Genomic DNA, 23,283 nt, shown 5'->3' with positions numbered 1-23,283 from the left:
TCCCCTATGGTATTTCTTGCTCCCCTAGCATGAGCACTGCTATAGACCCAAACCTGCCAGAGTGCAATACCTTTGAGTCACATACCGTGATGTGGACATGGCATATTTCCCTCTCTATCTCTGCATGGGATGGACTGCCTTCTTTTCCCTCAATTTTAAATACACGTTCCAAGGGTGGCTTCTGTACACCAGATGTGTTTGGCTGTTGAAAAGAGAGAGGGGAAACTCAGTGCAACAGTAGCTTGAGCTGTTTGTCCATGGTCCAGTAAATTAATTTAAATTATGTGTGTGCGAAGTGTGAGACTTTTGCTCTCTTTTCTTCCACCTCCCTGAAACAGAGAAGTTCTGGAAACTTGAAGCAAGACCCTTTTCTTCCACTTACAACACATTTGCAAAATTGTTAATAGGTCTAATTGTCAAATTGTTTTAATTTATAGTGCTGAAACTTGATGCAGGGCATTAAACATGCTTTAAATTCCAGGATGACATTAAGACCATTTTCATAAGCAAGATATTTAAGCACAGCTGCTAGTGGCTAAAAAGGAAGTCATAAACAAGCTCCTTGTGTACCCTACCAAAGAGAATATCTTTGTATTTTATGACTATGTGTGGGTTGGTGGCTTGAATTGCAAAAAATGTTACCAGAATGAAAGGAGATGGTATTTTGGGAAATATTTTTGTTAGAAGTTTATTGTGAAATTAGAGTAATAGAGGCTTCATGAGGTTTTTGTTTGTTTGTTTGTTTATTTGGTGTTTTTTTTGTTGTTGTTTTCTGTTTGTTTTTTTTTAGGGGAGAGAGAAAAATGAAATCAAACAATTGCTATGGTAATTGTGCAATGTAGGAGAGGGAGTGGTAGAAATGACAGTAGAGTCAAAGACAGCTACATAAAATTTGGAACATATCCATTGTATGCAGTACATGACTGGTCTGAATATATTTAGGAAATTACAGAAGACATTTATGCCCAGCAGCATAGCTAACTTTCAAGCCAAGGAAGATTTGGGCTCAAAAAAAGACTTCATCGTGTGTGTTTCAGGAAGACAATAAATGTGTTAGAGTGTTTTATAATGCACTTAGTAATTACAATATACAGTTGTATAGGTGAGTAGAGTGTTTTATAATGCACTTAGTAATTGCAATATACAGTTGCAGAGGTGAGTATTTAATAGTCTGCCCATATTTTAAAAAGTGACCTAAACTGCAAATGGTGACTTAAGATACCTTTGATTTTAGATAAAACACATCATGGTGGCATTAGGAGATTGTGAGCTATAGTAAATGGGGAGGAAGAAATTTGAATGCCTGAATGCATGTTGTCTTGAGCTTTTAAAATATTTGAGGATAAAATGGCATTCTTGGAGGGTAGCTTTATTCAGTGCATTGTGAAGGTGCTGGTGGCACACTGATTCAGACCTACACTGCAGATGTACCTATGTGCTCTAGGACAGGGCAGCTCTCCAAGGGCTAATTCTTGCCAGTGCTGTATCATGAATCAAGAAAGCCTTAGTTAATCTGTCCTTTTTGCTGTTCTACTGCAAGAACAGGTAGCATAAAAATAGTTCTCAAATTTGGTGTTAGTAGCATGGTGTAAGTGACTTTCTTGTGATACATTTTGCAAGATGTTTTTGAATCAATAATATTAAGCATGGAAAATAAGAATAATGGATTTCTGCACCTGCAGTGAACTGTACACTGTACATATACATCTACTGAATAGCACATACTGTATTACTACAATGACACCAAATGTAGAAGTAGAGAGAAAGGTAAGGCAAGCACGCAGAACACCTATTCTGAGATTTATTCCCTTGTCTAATATTTTCTCATTTCTAACATGAGATGTTAAAGATATAAACCTGTCACACTTATGATTAACAGCATACTATTTGCCTTCCATTGAGAGATTATAAAAAACATATATAAAACAAAGAACCATATATCTTAAACCAATGTTAGAAAAATCACCCTCTGGTACTAAACACTTTGAGAGACATTTAGAAGAAAAACCATTAGAACTTTGCTCAGTCACCAAAATTGGATGTTTTATGACAGTGATACCATTGAAGTAATGGCAAAACCTAGGCAGGGTTACATTACAGTGTGCTTGTGAATAAAGTGGTTTCTGGCTTCATGCCTGTCTTTAGATTGTTTGCCTAATTCTCTTGTACTTTTTAAAGAAAACTCTTTCAATGTAGATTTCTCTTACTCTGTGATTTACAAAGCAACCCCTCAGAGTAAGAACATTAGGAAATCCAGGGCCTGGGGATCCATGCATAATTTCAGTAAAACTTACAAGACAAGGCTGGATGTTCACATTTACTTCATGAAGAATGTGTTTGTCTTAGGGTTTGTTCAGTCCTCTGACTTATTTCCTCATTTGAATAAAAACAAAGTCTTAAATACCAAAATTCTGTGGGAAACAACATACTTTCTTCTGCATGAGTTTTACACCACCATACATGCTAATGAAGAAAAGACATCAGTAACTGGAACATTCCACATGAATGAACTTTTAGTTTAATAATATAGGTATTGTATTCGTTTAAGTATTCCCTTCATTTACATACGATCAATTTCATTTATTTTCTTAGGCTAATTTTAATTGTAAACTATAAACAGAAGAGAGAAGCATGATTCACATGTATTGTAAGGTTTCTGCCTCTGGCCACCATGCTGAACAAAAAGTCTCGGGGTTTTGAGTCTTAACACCTGCATAGCTTGTGAAATCAATGGCAAGTCTTTTGACAAATTTTATACTTAGGAATTCATATTGTAAGGGTTTTCCTATGATTATTCTAATTATTCTAGAGGAATACCGGCCTTTTCCCCAGGCAACTCTTTATAGATGTTCTGAAATGACCATGGAAGGAGAAGCATGACCAGGCACACTTAATTAGTTCTGCTTCTGACCTGCCTGTGTTCAGGTTGCTTCTCCTTCAACTGCTCCTCTCTCAAAAGGCTCATTAAAAGTGCTGTTGTTAGTCATTAGGTTTGTAATGTGACATCTGAGATTAATCCTTGGTACATATGGTACTTGAAAGCAGTTACACATTTTAAATATGTATGCATTCCTTTTTAAAGTTTTTAATAGCTGTTGCTATCAACATTTCATGACAAAGAAAAACCCACCATACTGGACCCTCTGACTTGCTCCCTGTGACAGGTCAAAATCAGCAAATGGAATTGTGTATTAAGCTTTTAATTTATTCTCCTCCCCCCCCCCTCCCCAACTCAAAACAACCACCAATAAACAAAGCTGCTTTCTCTGTGGAAGCTTTTCTTTTATAAATGTTTTTGGAGAAGTCATGTTTTCCTTCCTATAGGCAGGCACCAGTTTGATCTGTCATAAAAGGAAATAAAGAGAAGATTACTTGTTTCTAAAGAGAGATTTCTCTGTCCCTCCAGCTATTTCAAAATTAGCAACATGTTTCCTGCTCACATGCCATACCTCTGGGCAGCACTTGCAGCTGTCCTGGAGATGACACTTCCAAGCCTGTAGCAGTGCTTACGCTACAGTATCCTACAGGTAACATCTGTGCTTGTTCCCTGACCTAGAGGGACTGGTTCCCCTAGTCTTCCAAAACAGGAGCTGGTACAGAGAAAAATCAGCTTTCTTCAATTGACTATTTCCTTTCTCCTCCCCATGTGTTTGTTTGGGGTTTTTTTTTTGTTTGTTTTGTTTTGGTTTTTTGTTTGTTTGGGGTTTTGTGTTTTGTTGTTGTTGTTGTTTGGTTGGATTTTTGGTTTGGTTGGTTTTGTTAATGGGTGTTTTCTTTACAGAATTACACCTCTTAAAGCATGGCAAGTTTGTTGTGGTTTTTTTTTTCCACGTCACTGGAGATAGCATTTGTTGAGGTAGGCTGCAGTTACATATGGCATCTCAAGCATCACTTCGAAATTTTAGCCATCATCATCTGATGGTTGGACTTGATGATCTTAGTGGCCTTTTCCAACATTAATGATTCTACAATTCTACAATTCTGTGTGCCGATGGGGCCAACCTGAAGCCCATGGAGTCACCAGCAGCCTCTCCTGCCACTACCCCTGGGCAGAGCATGTCTGTCACCGTGAGGAGTCTGCAGCCTGGGGGGCACTGCCAGGCCATGGGCTGATTGTGGGTGTGATGCAGCCCCTGCAGAATGTGTTCAGAGTCTTTATTGTTTAAGCAAGTGTATTTTTGAACACCTGTTGAAGACTTTCTTCAAGTTGTGAACGTGGCATGAGTTTTATGCTCCATATACAGCAATTATAGAAGAAATAACAAAGAGTAGGAAAATTATCTTTCAGGAGTCAAGCTTGGCATCTTGCAGGCAACAAAGAGTCAAGGGTTGGCCGAAGACATGATGCATTTGTATACCAGTGTTCCATGTTTCAAAACTCTTAAGATCACTCTGGTGATCTTAAGCAGTGAAAAAATGAGTACTTGTAGACCTAAAGCATGACATTCCATTCAATTTTTGCTTGGAGAGCCTAAAGCTGTATGCAGAAGGTTACTGCAGAATTTGGCCATGCATCTTATAGCTGTGGCTCATCATTAGGAAACTTCTTTTTTATAATTCACCAGTGGTAAAAGATTGTTGTTTATGGGGAGATACTGAGGTTAAATAGTCCCCAGGAAAAGCAGTTATAATACAGAAAGGTAAGTGAATATTGATGTTTCCTTTGACTTAATTTCTCCAACACCTTTCATGTTTCTGTCTTAAAGCTGTCTACGATTTGAAAGTGGGGGAAAAAACAAACAAACAAACAAAATCCAACAACCCCCCCCCCCAAACAAACAAAAAAAAGCTATACCAGTATATAACCTAAGTAGAGAACAGAGGAAGTCCCAGACTCCTTAGAGCTCATTATGATCTTTATTTTATTGTTATTTGAAAGTCATTTAAATATGATGGTGAGTGATGGTAATATAAAACTCAAGATAACAGGTTCTATATATGGTGTGTAATGGCACTCAAGATGATATGCTCTATGACCTTCCTTGGTGCCAAGGTCAGACAGATCTGTAGTTCCCTGGATCCTCCTTTTGGCCTTTCCTGTGGATGTGTACCACATTTGCTACCCCACAGTCCCATGGGACCTCCCCAGTTAGCTAGGATTGCTGGTAAATGATGGAAAGAGGCTTGGCAAGTGCATCTGCCAGCTTCTTCCTGCTCTTGGGGGTAACCCATCCTGCTCCACAGACTTATGGATGATTAGGTGGTGTAGCAGGTCACTGACCATTTCCTCTTGGATTATGAAAGTCTCATTCCATCCCACCCCCCTGTTTTCCAGCTCGGGGGACTGAGTGTCTAGGGAACAACCAGTCTGACTGCTAAAGACTGAAGTAAAGAAGGCATTTAGCATCTCAGCCTTTTCCTCATCCTTTGTCACTGTGTTTGCCCCTGCATCCAATAAAGCACAGACATTCTCCCTAGTCGTCCTTTTGTTATTAATGCATTTATAGAATATCTTTCTATTCAGCTAGGTCAGTCTTCCTCCCCAACAAATGTGCTTTTGACACATGGGGACAGCCTGCTCCTGAGCCTTTAAGACTTCCTTCTTGAAGTATGTCCAGCTGTCCTAGACTCCTTTATCCTTCATGACAGTCTTCCAAGGGACTTTGTCGATCAGCCTCTTGAGCAGATCAAAATTTGCCCTCTGGAAGTCCAAGGTGGCAGTTCCTTACTTCTCCAAGAATTAAACATTTCTTAAGTTCACATTCACTATGCCCTAGACTTCCTCCAACTGTTAATTTCCACACAAATCCTCTGTTCACGGGCAGCAAGTCCAGAAGGACGCCGTCTCTGGTTGCCTCCCTCACCAGCTGCAGTACGAAGTTTTCTTCCATGCACTCCAGAAATGCCTGGACCTGTTCTCTCTCTGCTGTATTGTATTTCCAGCAGAAATCTGGCAAGTTGAAGTTCCCCGTTTGTACCAGGGGTAACAAATGTGAAACCTCTCCCAACTGCTTATAGAATGTTTCATCCACCTCCTCATCCTGGTTTGGTTGTCTACAACAGACTCCAACCATAGTAATAATATTTCTCAGGAAAACATTTATTTGGTTTTATAATATCTAATATGCTTTCAGAAAGCTGAATTTACTTTACAATAAAATCTTTGTATTCAAATTCAGCATGTATTCAGGATAGATTGTCAAATTCACTGCTCACAGTAAAGCAAAATTAAGCTCTTGACTCTGGGAGGCTGAAAGCTATAGGAGTCAACTCTTTTGATGATAATGAGACTGAGCAGGCAGCAGATGCTCACGTGCCTTTACAATCCAAATCTACAAAAATTCCTCTCACAGAAAATTTGAGGAATGTCTGGCACCCTGGAGATAGTGACAGGCTTGGTATTAGCCATATGCCACCTGCTAGAGCCATTGTTAAACAAGCCACAGGATTTTACTGCTCTATGTGTAGCTCATAGCTTGGAAACTAAGTTGTAGAAAACTTGGCCAAAGATACCATTGAACAATTGGTACATATTCCTGGGTGTATGTGTGATTGTTTGTTTTGAAAATACCACCGGAAAAAACATTAGGTGAAGGAAAGAAATTCCATTCAAATAAAGGAGAAAAAAAAAAATAAAAAAATTCTCTGTACATATAACACTGTTAATTTCTGTGACATAAACTAAGAAGCTCTTTTGGTTTCTATTGGACAAGTGTAGAGATTTTCAAATATGCACTCTAGTCACTCCAGTCCCATCTATGAGAGTGTTTAGAGAGAATCCAAAAATTATATGGAATGTGAACCAAGATAAATCTTCACAGGTTACAATAAAGCAGCTTATGAGACATATGTCTTCAGATGATCCAACAGCTCAGTTAGATTCAGAAGTAGAAAAGATTTGAATCTTAGAACTGTACAACAAATGCCAATTGAAAATCTGGGAAAAAAATTCATTGTCCCGAAGTCCCATGGGAGTCTGGGACAGGGAAATTTTTTATTTGCTTCTAAGTGGCTGAAAGTTCCTCATAGCCTGGTATATTGAATATTCCTGCCACTCAGAAGCTGAATTTGGTCTTATCCTGGAGTTCGTTGAAATATATTTTGAAGGATTTTTTGCCCTGGAGTAACTCATCCAGATTCAGGCTCATATTCATTTAAGCAGGGAAAGAAGCTTACATGTTTTTGAGTTTTGGCTCCAGCATGAAAAAAAAACAAACCTATTTGCTTTATAGATGTGTTCCCATCTCAGGAACTTTTTTAGTGGTGAGCAGAGAGAAAATTGGAATGAATTAAAACTGGAGGGGGGGAGAGTACTTATTAATGTCTAGATTCATTCTTATTTTTAATACTCTTATCATCTTACTATACAGACAATCTAAGAATTTCCAGACTTTGCAAGAAGGCTTTTTTTTCCCCTCTGTTTTTGTTTTGTTTTATTTATTTGTTTGGGGTTTTTTGTGTTCTGTTTTTTTTTGTTTGTTTGTTTGTTGTTGTTTGTTTTTGAGTTTTGTTGTGGGGTTTTTTGTTTGGGGTTTTTCTTGTGTGTGTGAATAAAAATAGTTGCAATTCTCCTGTTTGAGAAGGTTAATTTGAAAAATACAGAAGAAGAAAAATAATTATTCTTAACTCTATTGCTGAAACATTTTGATTACTATTACCAACTTGATCTTCAGTTGCACAGTTCAGCAAAATGATAGCTAAAAAGAGGGGCTGTCTCACTGTAAGGATATCATAGAGCTTCCACCCAGGAAGCTCAACGTCATCAGAAATAGTTGTGGATATTTTAAAAACATATTTAGGCTGGCAATTAGAAGAGACTATTATAATATCCCTAACCTTTAATACAACCAGTTACAGTGCAGTCTTTCAGTAGAGTAGTTAGAGAAAAAATCTCCACTTATTACTTTTAAGATAAAAGTTGATGTGTTTTTGAAAAGGCTTACATGGTGCATTACCTGAGATAATAAGGTACTGTTCATTAAGAGATAGAAAGCTCCTGCTAATCCTGTATTTCTAAGTACACTTGTACTTCTTTGTACTCCTTCTCTGAATATGTTAAATAGCGACCACAAAGAATGCATTTTGCCTTTTGAGTGCTAAAGTAGCTGCTGCTCCAGAAGCTTATATTCACTTCAGAACATGCAGTGATATAGATAACAGAGAACTTCAAATCCTGGATGTGCATTATTTGGAAAGCAGAGAGTGCTTCTGTCATTAAAAATCTTGACAGGCCCATTTTCTAAGGTTTGCTCTACTGCAAGACAACCAGATAGGTGCTGACACCAGCTCTCTAGTTTTACTCTAATAGGGATGTTACCTTTTGCAAAGCATCGTTACTGCTTCCATTGTATCTTTTCACATTACACCTGCTGTGCAGAATGACTAATTCAGGAAAACTGAACTTCTGCATGAACAGGAAAATTTTTCACTTGTTACCTTCACATATGGTCATTCACTGTAATATCTGCACAAAAGAATATAGAGATAAGATTACAGTTTATATTCAGGATTTAATACATATTTGGGCTGTTATTTTAATCTGAATGTGCATTCCACTATGCAGAAAACTCTCTCTGACTTGATTTCAGAAAGCTGAGATTCAACACATAGGTCCTTGTCCTAGGGACTGCAACATGCCATTCCAGTTCCTTCAGGGAGAAGAGACATCCTTGGTTAGCACAGTAGCCTTGTAAGTTATTTTTTTCCCGATTTCTTTATAGTCACTCACATTCACAAGATCCTCCTACACTGTTGTTGTTCTAATGCATTCCTCCTGTTTCCCACCTGTGGTACCTAGACACTTTGTTTCTGTAACCACAAGCAGTTCTGCATTTCTGAAGGGCCACATAGGACTTAACGATGTAAATGAACTTAAGTGGGAAAAAGACTGCAATAACTTATTTTTTTACTTAAGACGTTTGTTATATGGGATCTTTTAAATAGAAGTGCCAAACATTTTTTTAAAATTAGATTTTATAACATTCAGACACTGAAGGTTCATTTACGTAAGACAAATGTATTGACCTTACTTCTGGAGTGTGTGGACTGTAATAAAATATTAAATACTATTGAATGTTATATTTCCTTAAAGTAGATTTAATATAATACTTATTTAATACAAGTAAAAACATAGAAAATAATAATTAAAATGTTTAAATATTGGGTATGATTTCAGTAATTTCTCCTTGATTTGTGTCTTTTTATCTTAATATACCTTCATTCTGGGTAATTCACTCCTTCAGAAGCTGACAATTAATTACTATCAGTAATTTTTTTCTTTCAGTTGAAATCATGACAATGTAAATACTGTTTAAATCAATTGTGCCTTTTTTACTTTTTCTTTACAATTATGTGAGTAAAAAAAAAAAAAAGAGGCAAAGGTATTGTGAGGGGACATTTATTGCAGCTTTAAGAAAAGCTCTAAGTGATAGAATTGTATTATCTTTGAAATATCTCTCCAGATAGCTACTAATTCCGTGTTTTATTTTCTTGATCTTTGCAAAGTTTAACTGAAAATACTGAACTGATAAGAAAGGACAACTGATGGGTGCAGCTTTCAAAAGCCTCCATTTTTCATGTCAGCTTTTTGGGTTTGCATTTTCAGTTGCAGGATCAGGAACTGAGAAGTGTCAGAAAAAGTAATATTCATAGCACAGTTATATGTATATATAGAGCAATGTTTTAACTGACTCGGGGTCTCTGCTATCTTGCTGAGCTGTCTGTGTTTCTGCCTTGGAAATGGACTCTGGCTCAATTCAATAAAAAATTTTTTTTACATATTTTATGGCTTTTGAAGTAGGAAGACAAATTAATTATTATAATTCTAAGGCATAGGCCATACAATAGCCCTTAACAGCTTAGTAATTTAAGCTTTAAGGGTGGGACTAGAGTCTAGCCATTCAACACATTTGCTGCGGCTGTCGTAACACATCCCATGAGTGACAGATATATCACCCAGGTTCTCTGGCTTTCACAGTTGTTGGCAGACTGTGTAGGGACTGGGAAAGCAGCGAGAGAATGCTTGCTATTAGATTCCACAGCACATTGTGCAGCAAATAAATTGTCAAATTCTACTCTACAGAAACCTGCAGAATGTTATCCAAGAAGACATAAAGAGTCTGTGCATATTTAGGGGAGAGACATGATGGTACTGAAATAGAAATTAGATGTTCCAGCACACCTAATCTGATGTTGTGAAATTATATAAATAGTTTCTAACTTCAAGTTAAAGGAGTAACACATCTGTCTGAAAATATAAAATAAAATAAAATAAAATAAAAATATTAAAATTTCTGGTCCTAGTTAGCTAAGTTAATTTAACAACTTCATAAAATTATCTTTTTGTTTTGTTTTTGGTTTCTTATTTGTTGGTTTGGTTTTCAGGTTGAAAATCTCTTTTTTTCTTTTGTTGGAATAATTATTTTCTTCATAGATTATGGTTATAAATATATGCAATTCTGTAGTTAGAATGATGAGTCTGAGTCTGTCCTCTGAATTGTAAGTAGCCATTTCAGCTCATTCAGCTGTTTCATAGACAGACATAGTGTATCATCTGCAGATGATGATTCTCTTTCACTGCAGATCTAGACTTCCACAAAATTTTCTGCAAAAGTATGTTGAAAATGGATGGATACCTATTTTCAGTGAAAATGAATTTTTACTGACCCAAAAATACTGTTTTCAGTAAAAAGAATTGAAGATAAATGTTCTTACAGGTAAAGATAAGCATACAACTTTTCTTCATTGAGCAAACATGAAATTATATAAAAGTATGCAGTAACAAATATCTGTATTCTTCTGTATTGTATAAAACATAAAATTGTATACTTTCATAGGAATTTGTGTCATAGTAAGCACATAGGAAAAGCTTAGAATTTTGACACTCAAGGTAAAAATATCACAGTATGTTAGTAACTCTACTTACAGCTGAGAACTGTTCATGAAATTGAAACTAGAAAAAACTAGAGAGGAGTAGTAATATTTATTTCTTTATATAGAGAAATAACCATTTAGGTGGAGCAAAGTTTTACCCAATAAAGACATGATCAATAAAAGCAAGGAAGCCTATTTATCTGTTTATTGTTACAGCTTCGATTGTACTGCTCCTCCCCTCATGTTCCTTCTCTTGTGTGTCTGGGCGAGCACATAGTTGATGTGGTTCACAACTCTGCAAATATTGACCTGCTTGTCATTTCCAGCATGCAGAAATGCTGAAAATGCTTTAGAACATGCTTTTGTATTTGTCTGGCAAATTACAGTTTTTGCATTTAATGAGTATGCATTCTTCTCTCCTGCAAGTTAACCTTGTGAAAAGGCAGGTTCTCCAAGTTACTGAGTTGTGGGGTTTTTTTGTCTTTTTTTTTTTTTTTTTTTAAATCTTTTCCATTTCTGAAGGTCAAGAATGAAATGCACAGTCTTTTCAGATCACTTTGATTACAGCTTATCAGTGAGGCCTGAGGATGTTGAGGGGCTTTAAAGAGGCCTCTTTAGCAGGTGTTTACCCTTTTACTTAGAGTTTGGAAGAGCAGCCAGCAATTCTGTTCAGGACACTGGAAGAAAGGAAATCAGAAGATAGTGCTCCATACTTTCAGGTTGTAGTACACACTCCCATTTTCTTATATTTTTTAGTAATCAATCCTATTTTTACTATTTTTCTTCCTGGTGGAATTTTGAAACTATACAAAGAGATATCAAATGCCATGCTTTAATCTAAGGGAGCTTTTTTCCTGTTTCTGTGGCAGAATGCTCAGCTTAAGTGGTTTGTGTTTCTTGTAGCTTTATGCTTTGGTTGCATAGCTGCTGATTGATTAACACACATCATTTACCAGTACTGCTTTTTGAAATGGCTATTTGTGTGTAGTAACTTGCTGATGAGGTTGAGCATTTAGTTAATTAACCTGGTATGAGGTTTATCTTTTCAGTGTACTGAATTAGCTGAATTAGTTCCAGTTTTAAATTGTTATTTGTTTTTTATTCTTACTGGATGATTTCTTTATTTAAGCTTTTGACTCTGAGTTATTTAAAAAGTGATTAGAATATTTCAATAGTTTATTTTTCAGACACTTTTCTTTAGGACTATCTCATACTTAGTTGTTCAAGAGGCTAGTCTCAAATATTTAACTGGTGCTCTTTTACATAACTTTTTAATTGAGGTATGTATTTAAGATGAAGTCTTAAACATTTCAGTAGGCAAGCATCTAGGAAAATAATTTATAAATGAGGAGTTAAGTAATTCTTCAGTAGAACTTCTTGTGTAACAATTAGGTGTTGTATGAAGAACTGTTCAGAAAATGCAGCAGTACAGTTTAATAACTCATTAACAACACTTTGTAAGAGTACATTTTATAAATTATTTTTCCTATTTGATAAAATTTTAGGAACAGCCGGAACAGAGGCTGTGTTATAAAAGAATGACATAATACTAATAGTTCTTCCTGGCAAGGTGGGTAAAATTTCATTGCATTGAAACCTGTTGCCTAAACCTGGGGCCAATGCAACTAAATGTAAAGAAACAACTTTCTATAAAAGATATTCTCCAAGCATCTCAATACTGGATATTTTTGCTTCTTTTATATTGCTTGTTTTTAAAAATATTTGTTTCTTGTCTTCATGACTTCTTTAACATACAAGTCATGTGAATCTCACCAGTTTAGCTATAAAGAAGGAAGTGTCAAAGGCCTCACTATTGTAATGGTGAACAATGTATTTGTTACGTGCTCCTTATCTACAAAACCGCTGGTCTCACCACAGGGATCAGGCAACATTTGACCTTGGTAAATCCATGTTGGCTGTTTTGAACTGTCATTCTGTCCTGCATGTGCTTGGAAATGACTTTCAGATTTGCCCTGTAAATATCCTGGGGAGTCTAAAGTGAGGCTAATCCACCTATAGATCCCTGAATCCTCTTTCTTGTCCTTCTCCAAGATGGACATGGTGTTTGCCCTTCCCCTATCCTCAGGAGTCCCCATCACCACTGTCTTTCAAAGAGGATAAAGAAAAGCATGGCAATAACATTGGTCAGCTCTCATAACACATTCAGATGCATCCCATCTGATCGCATGGGTTAATGTATTTTACATTGTGTAATCTGCTATCTGATGTTACTTATAATGGTGCATTACAACCTCCCTGGTACACAACTGTTGTTGAGGAAGGGGTTAGATTTTCACAAGACTACAGCAAATCTTTTGCTCTGAAGAGGTAACAGCACCTTCCTAGCCCTTCAGGTTTTAGTAGAATTGTATGGTAATTTTGAATTAGATACATGTTATGTAATGACACAAATTATATCAGTAGATATTGGAGTATAATGTGGTAGTCTGGAATTTGTTGTTATTTGGAATGATGTGTATCAATATAGGGTAAGTCATGATTGCTTTCTGCTTCTTTTACTGAGTAATGAATAAGCAGTAGTTTTAACTCTAGTGAAAATGTGAGGGATTACAGGTGCACAGGCTGAGCTATAGAAAATGGTTTTCAAGTCTTTGTCTTTTAATAATTATTTGCTTAAGCTGCTACCACTCAGTTCCAAATAAAATTTTATTCTCTAGGAATATTTTAAGATTTGTACATTCAATCATGTCACATATTGGATATATAATTACATACAGATACAGAACATTCTAGGATTAACATTTTCTATTTTTTTCTTTTGTTTTGAGACAAATGCTCTGACTGGGCCTTCTCTCAGCAGCTATGTAGTTATGGCCATGTGTAGTTATATACCATAATTGCAAAAGGTACAGTAATGAATGTGCTAAGGAGGTAAACTTGTGGAAAGCTGTTTTTATGTAAAACACAAATGAAGAAGCATAAAGTAGGACTGAACCTTGGGTACTGTGGACAAGAGGTAACAGAGATGTAGAGCAACCCAACTTGTGGGACAGAATGGCCATTGAAAACATGTGCAGGAAGATGATCTGTGGGGAGGACAGTCTGATATAAGCTTGATTCTTATCTACTTGGTTTCATACATTTTCACTTTATAATTACTGGGTTCTTTAGAAGTTTAAATATTTTTGATTTTTTTCATTCTGGAAAGCCTTAAGTTCCACCATGACATTGTATCTCTTCAGTTATCTAACAATCATAAGCATATCTGAACATTTTATTAGGGATTATACAATAATATTTTCAGTGTAACTACATAAGCCTACAGGAAATTCCTAGGTAAAAGCTCTAATAAGTACTAAGTATACTACAAATTAGGCTTACGTTGGTGCATGTAACTTTTATGATTACAGAAGCTACAGACTTGAAAGATGCAGAACACTGATGCTACTTTAAAACCAGAAAGTTTACAAACACTGTAAATTACATTGTGCAAGTGGTCTCAAAAATACTTAAGAAAAATAGTGTGCATTTAGATGTTGGCACAAAAGAGGAATCTGATTTCCTTAATCTTTCTAGTTTGATGCCAAAATTACAGAATGATTTATTTACGTGTGTTACATGGATTATTTATTCAGAAAGAATCCGCATTTATTTTGGTAGGATATTTCAGGATGTTAGAGAAGGACATAGGGGACTGATGCACAACAATTGTGATTTTTAATGTAATGTGCCAGGATATGTAGAGATAAGAAAAAAATATGGAAAGAGTAATACAATTACAAGGAGATGCAACATTGGCCTGAATAATTTGAGTGCACAGTAGTTATAGTATCATCTAGTATCTTGATAGTAGAGATGCAATAAATCTGCATTGACTGCACTGTGCTTACTGATAACATTTCAAATCAGACACTGTGTGGCATTTAAATATCTGCTGACAGGGATTTTTCATCAAAGAATGAAGACAAGCCAAGGAAATCTTGCACTGATATAATGGAACTATTCAGCACGAGTTCTACAGATTTTTTCTATTTAAAAAAAAAACCAGTTATATTCTATTTTTCCTATATATTTTAGCTGTCTACGTTTCATGTTTTCAAAATAAACCTGAAATATCTGAAATACGCTGGCATAAACTATCCGAAGTATACAGGAGTTTTATGTATGTAGTCCCTTGGAATCATCATTGACATTGGGAAAAGTCTTGTTTGACAGCAAAAACCTCTTCAGACATAACAGCCACCTACCTGTATTCCTATTGTGTGTAGGTAAAGGTGCTCAGTATAAACATACTGCCGGTTCCAGGCAATGGAATATTAAGTAAATAATAATGTGGATACAATATTAAAATACTATAGATCTAAAATACCACACTCCTTGTCAAAGGCCCATTGTGAAGAGAGTTAAGTACATGTCTTCTCACAAGAGTTCTATCTGTACTTAAGAATTACAAATTTTGAAGCACCATGTTCTTCTTCAGGCAAATTATTTCTCATCTAATTCATTTAAAGTCTGTTAGAAGAATAGTTCATTTCTTAGTTATTAAAAAAGGCTGGGGATTCAGTAAAGTCTGTGCAAAAGACATAAGTGGCTTGAGGATAGAAATCAGGATAGAATGAAAGGGACATCTGAGTAAAGGAAATTGAAAAGAATTGGAGAGAGAGGAATAGCCAGAACCCGTACTTCCAATAATATAAATGCATTTACCTTATAGGTACATTGAAGTCTCTGATCATTTTCGCCAAAACTATTTCTTAACCTTTTGGCTTTAAGGAATGTGTGAAAACACTGTGGAAATGTAGACATTGGAGTTACTCTTCCCATTAGAGAATTATTTGCTGGAGCAGATATACTTTCACTGAAAGCCTTAAGTTTACGGAGTTCTTGCCATGAAATTATGTTATCTTGTATCTACACTTACAGGTATAGGAAGTAACCCATATGTAAATTTTATTTAAATTTACTGTGCTGCTGGAATTGGTAGAGAAAAGTCTTAGTTGTTTTGGGTGTTGTTTTTTTTTGGTTGTTTTTTTTTTTTCTTCTTAACAGTGTTAGAAGAAGTAACAGAAAGCATAGAAGCTCAGGAAAAAATGTTATGTATGTTTTCTATTTTTTTTTTTCCTTATTTTGGTTTGGTGTTAGGGTTTTTTGGGTTTTTCTACTTTTTAAAACATACTTGGCATTACAGAATTTAGAATGTAAAGGGCAGAAGAGAAAAACAGATATGTAGTTGGCTTTAAATTTGTTAAAGTTTCAGCCCAAAGAGAAATCCTGTTGGCAAGTTAGTTTGAGAGAGCTGTACGTGGGTACTACTAAACATAATGTTTTTATCACTCCACTTCTTAATTTCTTTTTTTTATTTATTTTTAATTTTTTTTGTGAGCATGCTTGTGTCTGAGGCTTATCTCCTTTTTATCTCATCTCTGATAGAACTGTCAACACTGATCCAGTTTCCTAAACATGTGAGAATGTACTTATTCTCAGATCCACCACTATTGCTTTTCAATACTTATGTATTGTTTCTTTGCTTAGCTATAAGTGTGTTGTCTTCATGGCAGTTTTTGTAAATCCAAGTTGAGTACACCAGACTTGTAAAGTAGGAAAGAGTATCATCATTCATTCAAGCTTGTCTAGCCAGCTGTGAGAGGCCATCTGCATAAGGTCTGGAGCTTAACTCTCCATCATGCCATGTCACACTCTCCAGCTCATCTCTCCCTATGGCCAGTTTCAGAGCATGATGGAAAGTGACACTGATTCTGTGTCCCTTTGTGTTCCACAAAACCCTGACTTGAACCAACTGCTTGATTTTCCAGCAATGTTGTGGTGTGGAAGGATTCTTCCTGTGTAGCTTTTACAATTGAAACTGGAGTAAATTGGCAGCCTCCTGCCCTGTGCCTCCCCCTGCCGCAGTATATCAGATGCATTAAGTATTTTCTCCTATTCAGGTTCTCAGCCTGCTCCATTACCGCAGAATCCAAAAACCTAAGCCACTTAATGCTATAATACCTTCAAATGGCATCTTTATAAGGGTTTTTCTGCTACTGCTCATGTAGCAACAGAAATTCTTACACTCCCTGGAAAATAACTGTGACATGCTTGTGGGAAAGCAGGGGGGAAAGGTAGCAGACACCATGAGAAATAACAAATGAAGCATACATGGAACTTCTTGGTTATATGTAATATGACAATGAGTTTAATCTTCAGCTGCTTAAGAGAATTCTTACAAGCACAGCAGTGTGAATCTTTCAAATGCAAAGTTTTAATGAAAAGAAAATGAGAAGCAGTGTAGTAAGAGATTCTTTAGCTAAGGGCTACAAAGTACAACTGCATGACATGCTATATCTATATTTGGTGTTAGAAGATCTCAAAGATCCTCCTGAAAGCCGTTTTTCTGACAAGATTTTCATTAAAACTCAGTTCTTGTTATTAAGCACATTATTACATAATTAAAACTAAATGAGTCTTGAGAGAAAGTAATAATTTGACAAAAAAGGCTCTTGATTAAATTTCTTTTTTTTTTTTTGCTTTGAATGCGTTTGTTCAAAAGAGAGATTCAGTTTGAGAAATAACATTGTAACTTAAGCATGTTTCATTATTTTACTTTTAAAATTTATATAGTCAGAGGTACCACACGGATAGAGTAATTTGAAAAATGTTTAATTTATTTAATAAGCCATTTCCCTAAAGCTTGTATGCGTTCATATAACCGCAGTGTGTTGTCATGTAATATTCAAGGAAAAGATTAGAGCAATTGGTATTTGGCTTGCTAATATTGCCTTCATTGATAGTTGTATCAGTTTGTTGGGTTTTTTTTTTAAATAACATATTAAGATTTAACATTTTTTAAAAAATGTCTTCAATTATCACATACTGCTAAAAAAAGCAGGTATGTTGGACTTCAAAGCTTTTTCTTCACTACACATGGCTCTAAAATGTTAGCCTCTGCAGGCCAAGGCAGGAAGACAACTGAATACAGACTTTTTAGGGTGTTGTACATCCAACTAAGAACATGGGTTGAGGACTACATGTGAAGTGAAATGGGTCTTCATGTTAAGGTTTCCACTGTCTGTAAAGCTGTCACAGAATAGCTGGAAGTCACATTGACTGTCTACAATGGGCAAAGTTGTTAGCAACAGGTTCTTGATCTCTGAAAGAATTGACTGCTTTGGAATCTAATAACTGAAATGGTTGGTAGATGTGCTTTCACCCGAAGTACAGGGAAGAAGACTGATCTCAGTGCAATCTGCTATGTGGTGGAAATACATTCCATCACACTGAGTCTCTAGAATATCAAGTTATTTTGGGAGGGTTTATCTGATGGGTGAGAACCTGATGGCCCTTTCAGAAGGACTCACCTTCCTCCTTAAAATGTTAGTCATTATTGCTTTTTGAGCCAATATTTCCATTGGTGATCTATTGAAAACAATTCTGTCAGTCTAAAGGCTTTTGCATTATTGTAGTACAAAGCAAATAAAATTTAAAAATCTGCATATTTTTCTAGATGAAATAACAAATGATTGAATATTCTTTCCTCCACCTCCAAAATCTCAAAAACATTCTCCAATCAGAGCAAACAAAAAAATCTTAAAAGGACCATGCTTTACAGTCTTTATGAACTGATGAATGAAAAACCATGTTTATCATACATGAAGTAATGCTCTATTAATTTCTCATGTTGTTTTGGATTTGTTTGAGGTTTTTACTAGAAAACAATGAGAAGATAAAAGAGTAAGCCTCTTTCTGAAAATTTACGAGTATACTATAATGTATGAAGAACTGATTTTGAACCACTCGGTAACAGACAGGAAGATGCTTGCAATATAGCTTTTAGACATACTTCTATACCTGAAATAGTGGTCATCCTTTAACTTTTACAGAGTAGCAGGCAATTATAAGGGGCCTCCCTTCAAAGACATTTAAAGTACCTCTCAAAGATATGTCAGGCTGTGTTTCACGTGAAGTTATAAATTTAAAAACCATATAGCACTTTGCAAATCAAAGCTTACCTCAACTGTTTCTTGGGAAACGTATGCAAGGACAAATGTGTATACACGATCTTACTTATTAGGATTAGGTAGGTTTCTGTTTGTTTTCCAAACAATTCCTTTACAGTTTTTCTAGTCGTTCTTAGCCACGTGGGTTTTTTTTTTTGTTTTTTTTTTTTTAATCTTTCTCATTACCTATCCTGAAAACAACAGGAAATGTGGTGATGCTTTTTGTGAAGTGAAACAAAAATTAGTTCAGGCATTAAATTGTGCATGTAATCTTTTTTGTAGAGAGATTATAATTCTGACTATAAACTTCTCAGAAAATGAGATGAACATGCAATGATGGTTTTCCTCCAACACAGCTTTATTAGTTATGTCACCAAACAGAAAATGTGTTTTACCCTACATACAGAACAATAACTGTTAGAATTTATTAATGTGCTGCAGTGTTGTTCTGGTACATAATAATGGAACTTTCTGGCAGAAATTTCTGCTAGATGACAATCTGGGTCCATGGTAGATCATTAGCCCAAATTTTATTCTTTTTTACATCAGGTGTGTGAGACAGTCTCACCAGTGGCATTTACTGTTCCACACTCTAAATGTAATAACAGAAAAAGAAAAGCCTTTTTTCACAGTTATGATTAGTATCGGAAAACAGTTTATATATACAGTTTTGTAACTGTGTGGCAGGATACTCTTATGTCAATGAGACATATTTGCAGACATAAATTATTAGAGAAAAGTGTGCTTTTTCTGCAGCCAAAGTCACTTCTTCTGGAGACTCTAGAGCAATTTAATATTATTCTCCTATTTGGCAATTGTAGTTAATTGTAGTTAAGAATTACAGGAAGCTCTTGAGATGTGAGATCTGAAAGGAATGAGGAATAATGTAAGTAAATAATCATAAGCTTTTCCATTATTGGTCTTAGTCTCAGAGGAAATCAGTGGATGAAATTTATAACATAGGCAGATTGCAGCTCTGCTAAGCTGTGTGCAGTGTTTTACACAACTACAATGAAAGTGTTATGAAGGAAAGTTCACAATGTGAAGTGTGCGTATTGCTAACATACTTGCTTCTGACAAGCATAAAAGCACTCCTGATCAGCAATAGTGGAAATTAATAATTTGGCCATTAATTTATTTATTTATTTTCCCTGATAAGAGCCTGCAACCTCTTCACTTCTTCCAAGAGTAACAAATGATTGCCTACAGAGGATCCAGTTACTTTATATTCAAAAGCATCTTCATGTTTGAATTAAATGACAGCAAAAATTGTTCTTTCTTACAATGTTCCAGTAAAATATTATTTTTTTTATTCCAAAAGTTGAAAACATCCAGCATTACAGATATAACTATTAACAGATAGCATCTGTTAATAGTAATCACTTTTATTAAAATAACTGTGACTTGTTAACAGAAGACAATGCTGACATTCTAAAATGTCTGCGTAGCATTTTAAGACAACGGAAAATTGTTCAAAACAATTATTAATGGATAGCAAATGGATTCTATCTTAACATATTTCCAGGGACCAATCTTCCTTTTAAGAAGTATTTCCTTGGTCTAGTTTTGACTGAAGTCTCACTTCTGTACTGTAGTATAATTGTATTTGTCTGTTTACAAATTAATATATATTTATATTTAATACTCATTTGGCAAGATATGGCTGATCATACAAACACTGTTTCTTCTATTAGCTGCTTGATTATGCAGTGCTGGGCACAGTAACGGTACACATTCCTATTAAGAGTCACACTTTGTTTTCTGGCTGCTCTGAGAGTATTTTTCTTTTAAAATCACTGAGAAAAAAACAAAGAAATCATAATTTGAAGTTTCCATCACAGTAATTATTATTTTACTGTATTAAGCAGGGAGAAAAAAAACCCAGTCAGTTATTATAACAAATACTATTCAATGGTGCTAACAAAAGAACTCAGAAAATGCTATTAACATTTAATTTGAAATACCATACAGTTAGATTTATTCCATCTAAAATTGCTTTCCAACTACCCTGACCCAGAATTCTACAAAATTACTTGTGTTACATAGAGTAGGACTCTGGACAAGCCCATGGTGAGTCTACTCAAATGATGGACTTCGGAGCTCGGTTGGAAAATTTGTCCCTGGAGCAAACAAACTGCAGAAGTTCTACAGAAACCTGCCTAGTGGCACTCGGAGGTCAGCAGCTCTGCAGCAGACCAGGCCTGCCACACTGAACTTCCAAACCCCTTCTCTCAGTGCACTTTGGTAACCTTGTTTCTAAAAAAAGGGTATTTCCCAGCTTTGCTATAAGGATCTTTGGAAGCCAAAGTGCAGCTAGACCCAGGCTTTCTCATCTTTCTAGGTGGACAGACACAGAGCTAAGGGCTCGATTTGTAGGACAGGCTTCTAGGAACCATGGCCAAAGGGCATGATAGCTCTGAGAGGCAGGCTCCAAGAAACTTCCTGGAAAACATGAGTGATAGTGTGCGATGCTAATAAAGAGTATCTTTCTTCAGCATAATTGTGGCTGTAAACACCTTGTATTTTATAAGTGAATTGTGCTTGTGTTATTTAATTTGAAAATCTTAAAACACATGTATATGAGCAACAAAACAAACTCACTGGAACAATGTATGAAACCTCAGATTCCATAATCCTTCAAATGCTTCTTCACCCTCCACCTGATACTCTGTGCCACATATATGTGATCTTGGTGGAAAACAATCATGGCACCATTTTGAATATACTTTGCATTATTGTAGTCAAGTTCAAAACAGAAGCAAGTGTCCCTTAGAGGAACTGAAGGGCTTATTAGGTCAACATTAAAGACACTAGGTTACATAAAACTACTTTAAAATCTAATGGCAACTTCTATTTCACTGCAAAACTACAGAATCAATACTGGTTCCAGTCATCCTTCAAAATATTAATTTTTACCAGAAGGATTAAGCAAGCAAACAAAAAACCAGCTCAGTTCCCACCAGTGCAGATTTTAGGAAGGTAACTGTCTAGGGTAATATGCTGGTTTTGTTAAGAACTGTCACATTTTGACATTGTTGTTATGCATTTTCAGTCAGTATCTAGCTGTACAGTACAGGCATAGATACATTCCCACATAGTACACACAGATGAGAGCTGAAACGAGGCATTCAGGTAGGAGAGAAGGAAAAGCTTTCTTACCTCGAGTACAGCCAAGCAGTGTAGCAGGTTGCCCAGATAGCTTGTGTAGTCTCTATCCTTTGGGATTTTCAAGATAAAGGCAACATAAAGCCCTGAGCAACTTGGTCTGACCTCAAAGGTAACCCTTCTGTGAGCAGGTTGGAGCAGATACCTCTTGAGGTTCATTCCAACTTGAATTATCCTATGATAGCTAAGATTTTTTGAAATTAATCAGGGGGGTCAGATGCTGGGAATGTAACACCTGAAAATTTTCAGTCCTAAACTTCCTTTGCTAAATCTTCCAATTTAAGCTACACATTTAAAGCAGTATATTTTCAAAGAGTGAGACTTGATGAAAAGCAGAGACAGTATTATAAACACTCTTAGCATATGTTTGTAGTTTGCATATCTCAAAGCACATGAAGGACAGCAGCAGCCCATTCTCACAGATGTCTTGTGTGAGAAGTCACACAGTACTTTGCTGGCAAGTTAGGCACAGTGACTAATAGTTTAGCTTCTTAGAATACAGTGTCTTAAAACACAGAAGAGAACAGCGTACCCATTTTATACTATGAATGTATACAATGCTACAAAATGCTACAAAAGAGTAGTTATGACCTCATTACAATCTTTACTATAGGCTACTTTGATAATACTGTAATCATCAACAATTGTAAATAGAAGTGTGAGCTCTTGCTCCTTTTACTAACTAGAATATCTCTGATTTTCCAAACACAAGGAAAAGTACCAAAGTAGTGAAGTGAAAACCATGTCTGGATTGGTCTGATTTTCAGGGAAGATGATGTAGCCAAAATGTCTGCAAGAGTTCTGAACCTAGTATTTTATCTGAAGGTACACCAAATACAGAGATATGTTGTGCCGTATCTCTGGATAACCAAACAAAAGGTAAAATCTTCATTCATGCATCATCTTGGTGCACAAGTAAAAGAGCATTTAAAACATCCAAATACAAAACCACAAAAATACAAACACTTTATTGCTTTCTTCCTGCTTCTACTCTAACTATAGAGTTAAGTAAAATGGGGAGGCAGAATGTAGTTGTATTTTAAAACTGTAAAAAATATTTAATTAGTACTTAACACTGAATTTTTATGTCTTGCTTTAGAAAAGTAAAAAACATGTGACAGCTTTATAAAGTAAACTTACTGCTCATTATTAAAAATAAACACCAAATATAGCTTGCTTAAAGCATGTACTTTAGTACTTCAAAGTAAGAGTTGCTAGACTGTATCATAAGGAATAGGACTTAATTTTTTTAGATTTTGTCTGTATTATGAAAAGTGCAGAGTGCTGCAGCACTTCAGTATAAAATTCAACTACTGCAGCGCTGGAAAAGTTGACGACTTCAAACCGGAGA

This window comes from Chaetura pelagica, unplaced genomic scaffold (genome assembly GCF_000747805.2).
Source record: "Chaetura pelagica isolate M959 unplaced genomic scaffold, ChaPel_1.0 scaffold221, whole genome shotgun sequence".
NCBI lineage: Eukaryota > Metazoa > Chordata > Aves > Apodiformes > Apodidae > Chaetura > Chaetura pelagica.
The sequence above is the reverse complement of the archived record's forward strand: the minus strand, read 5'-3'. Positions refer to the sequence as shown.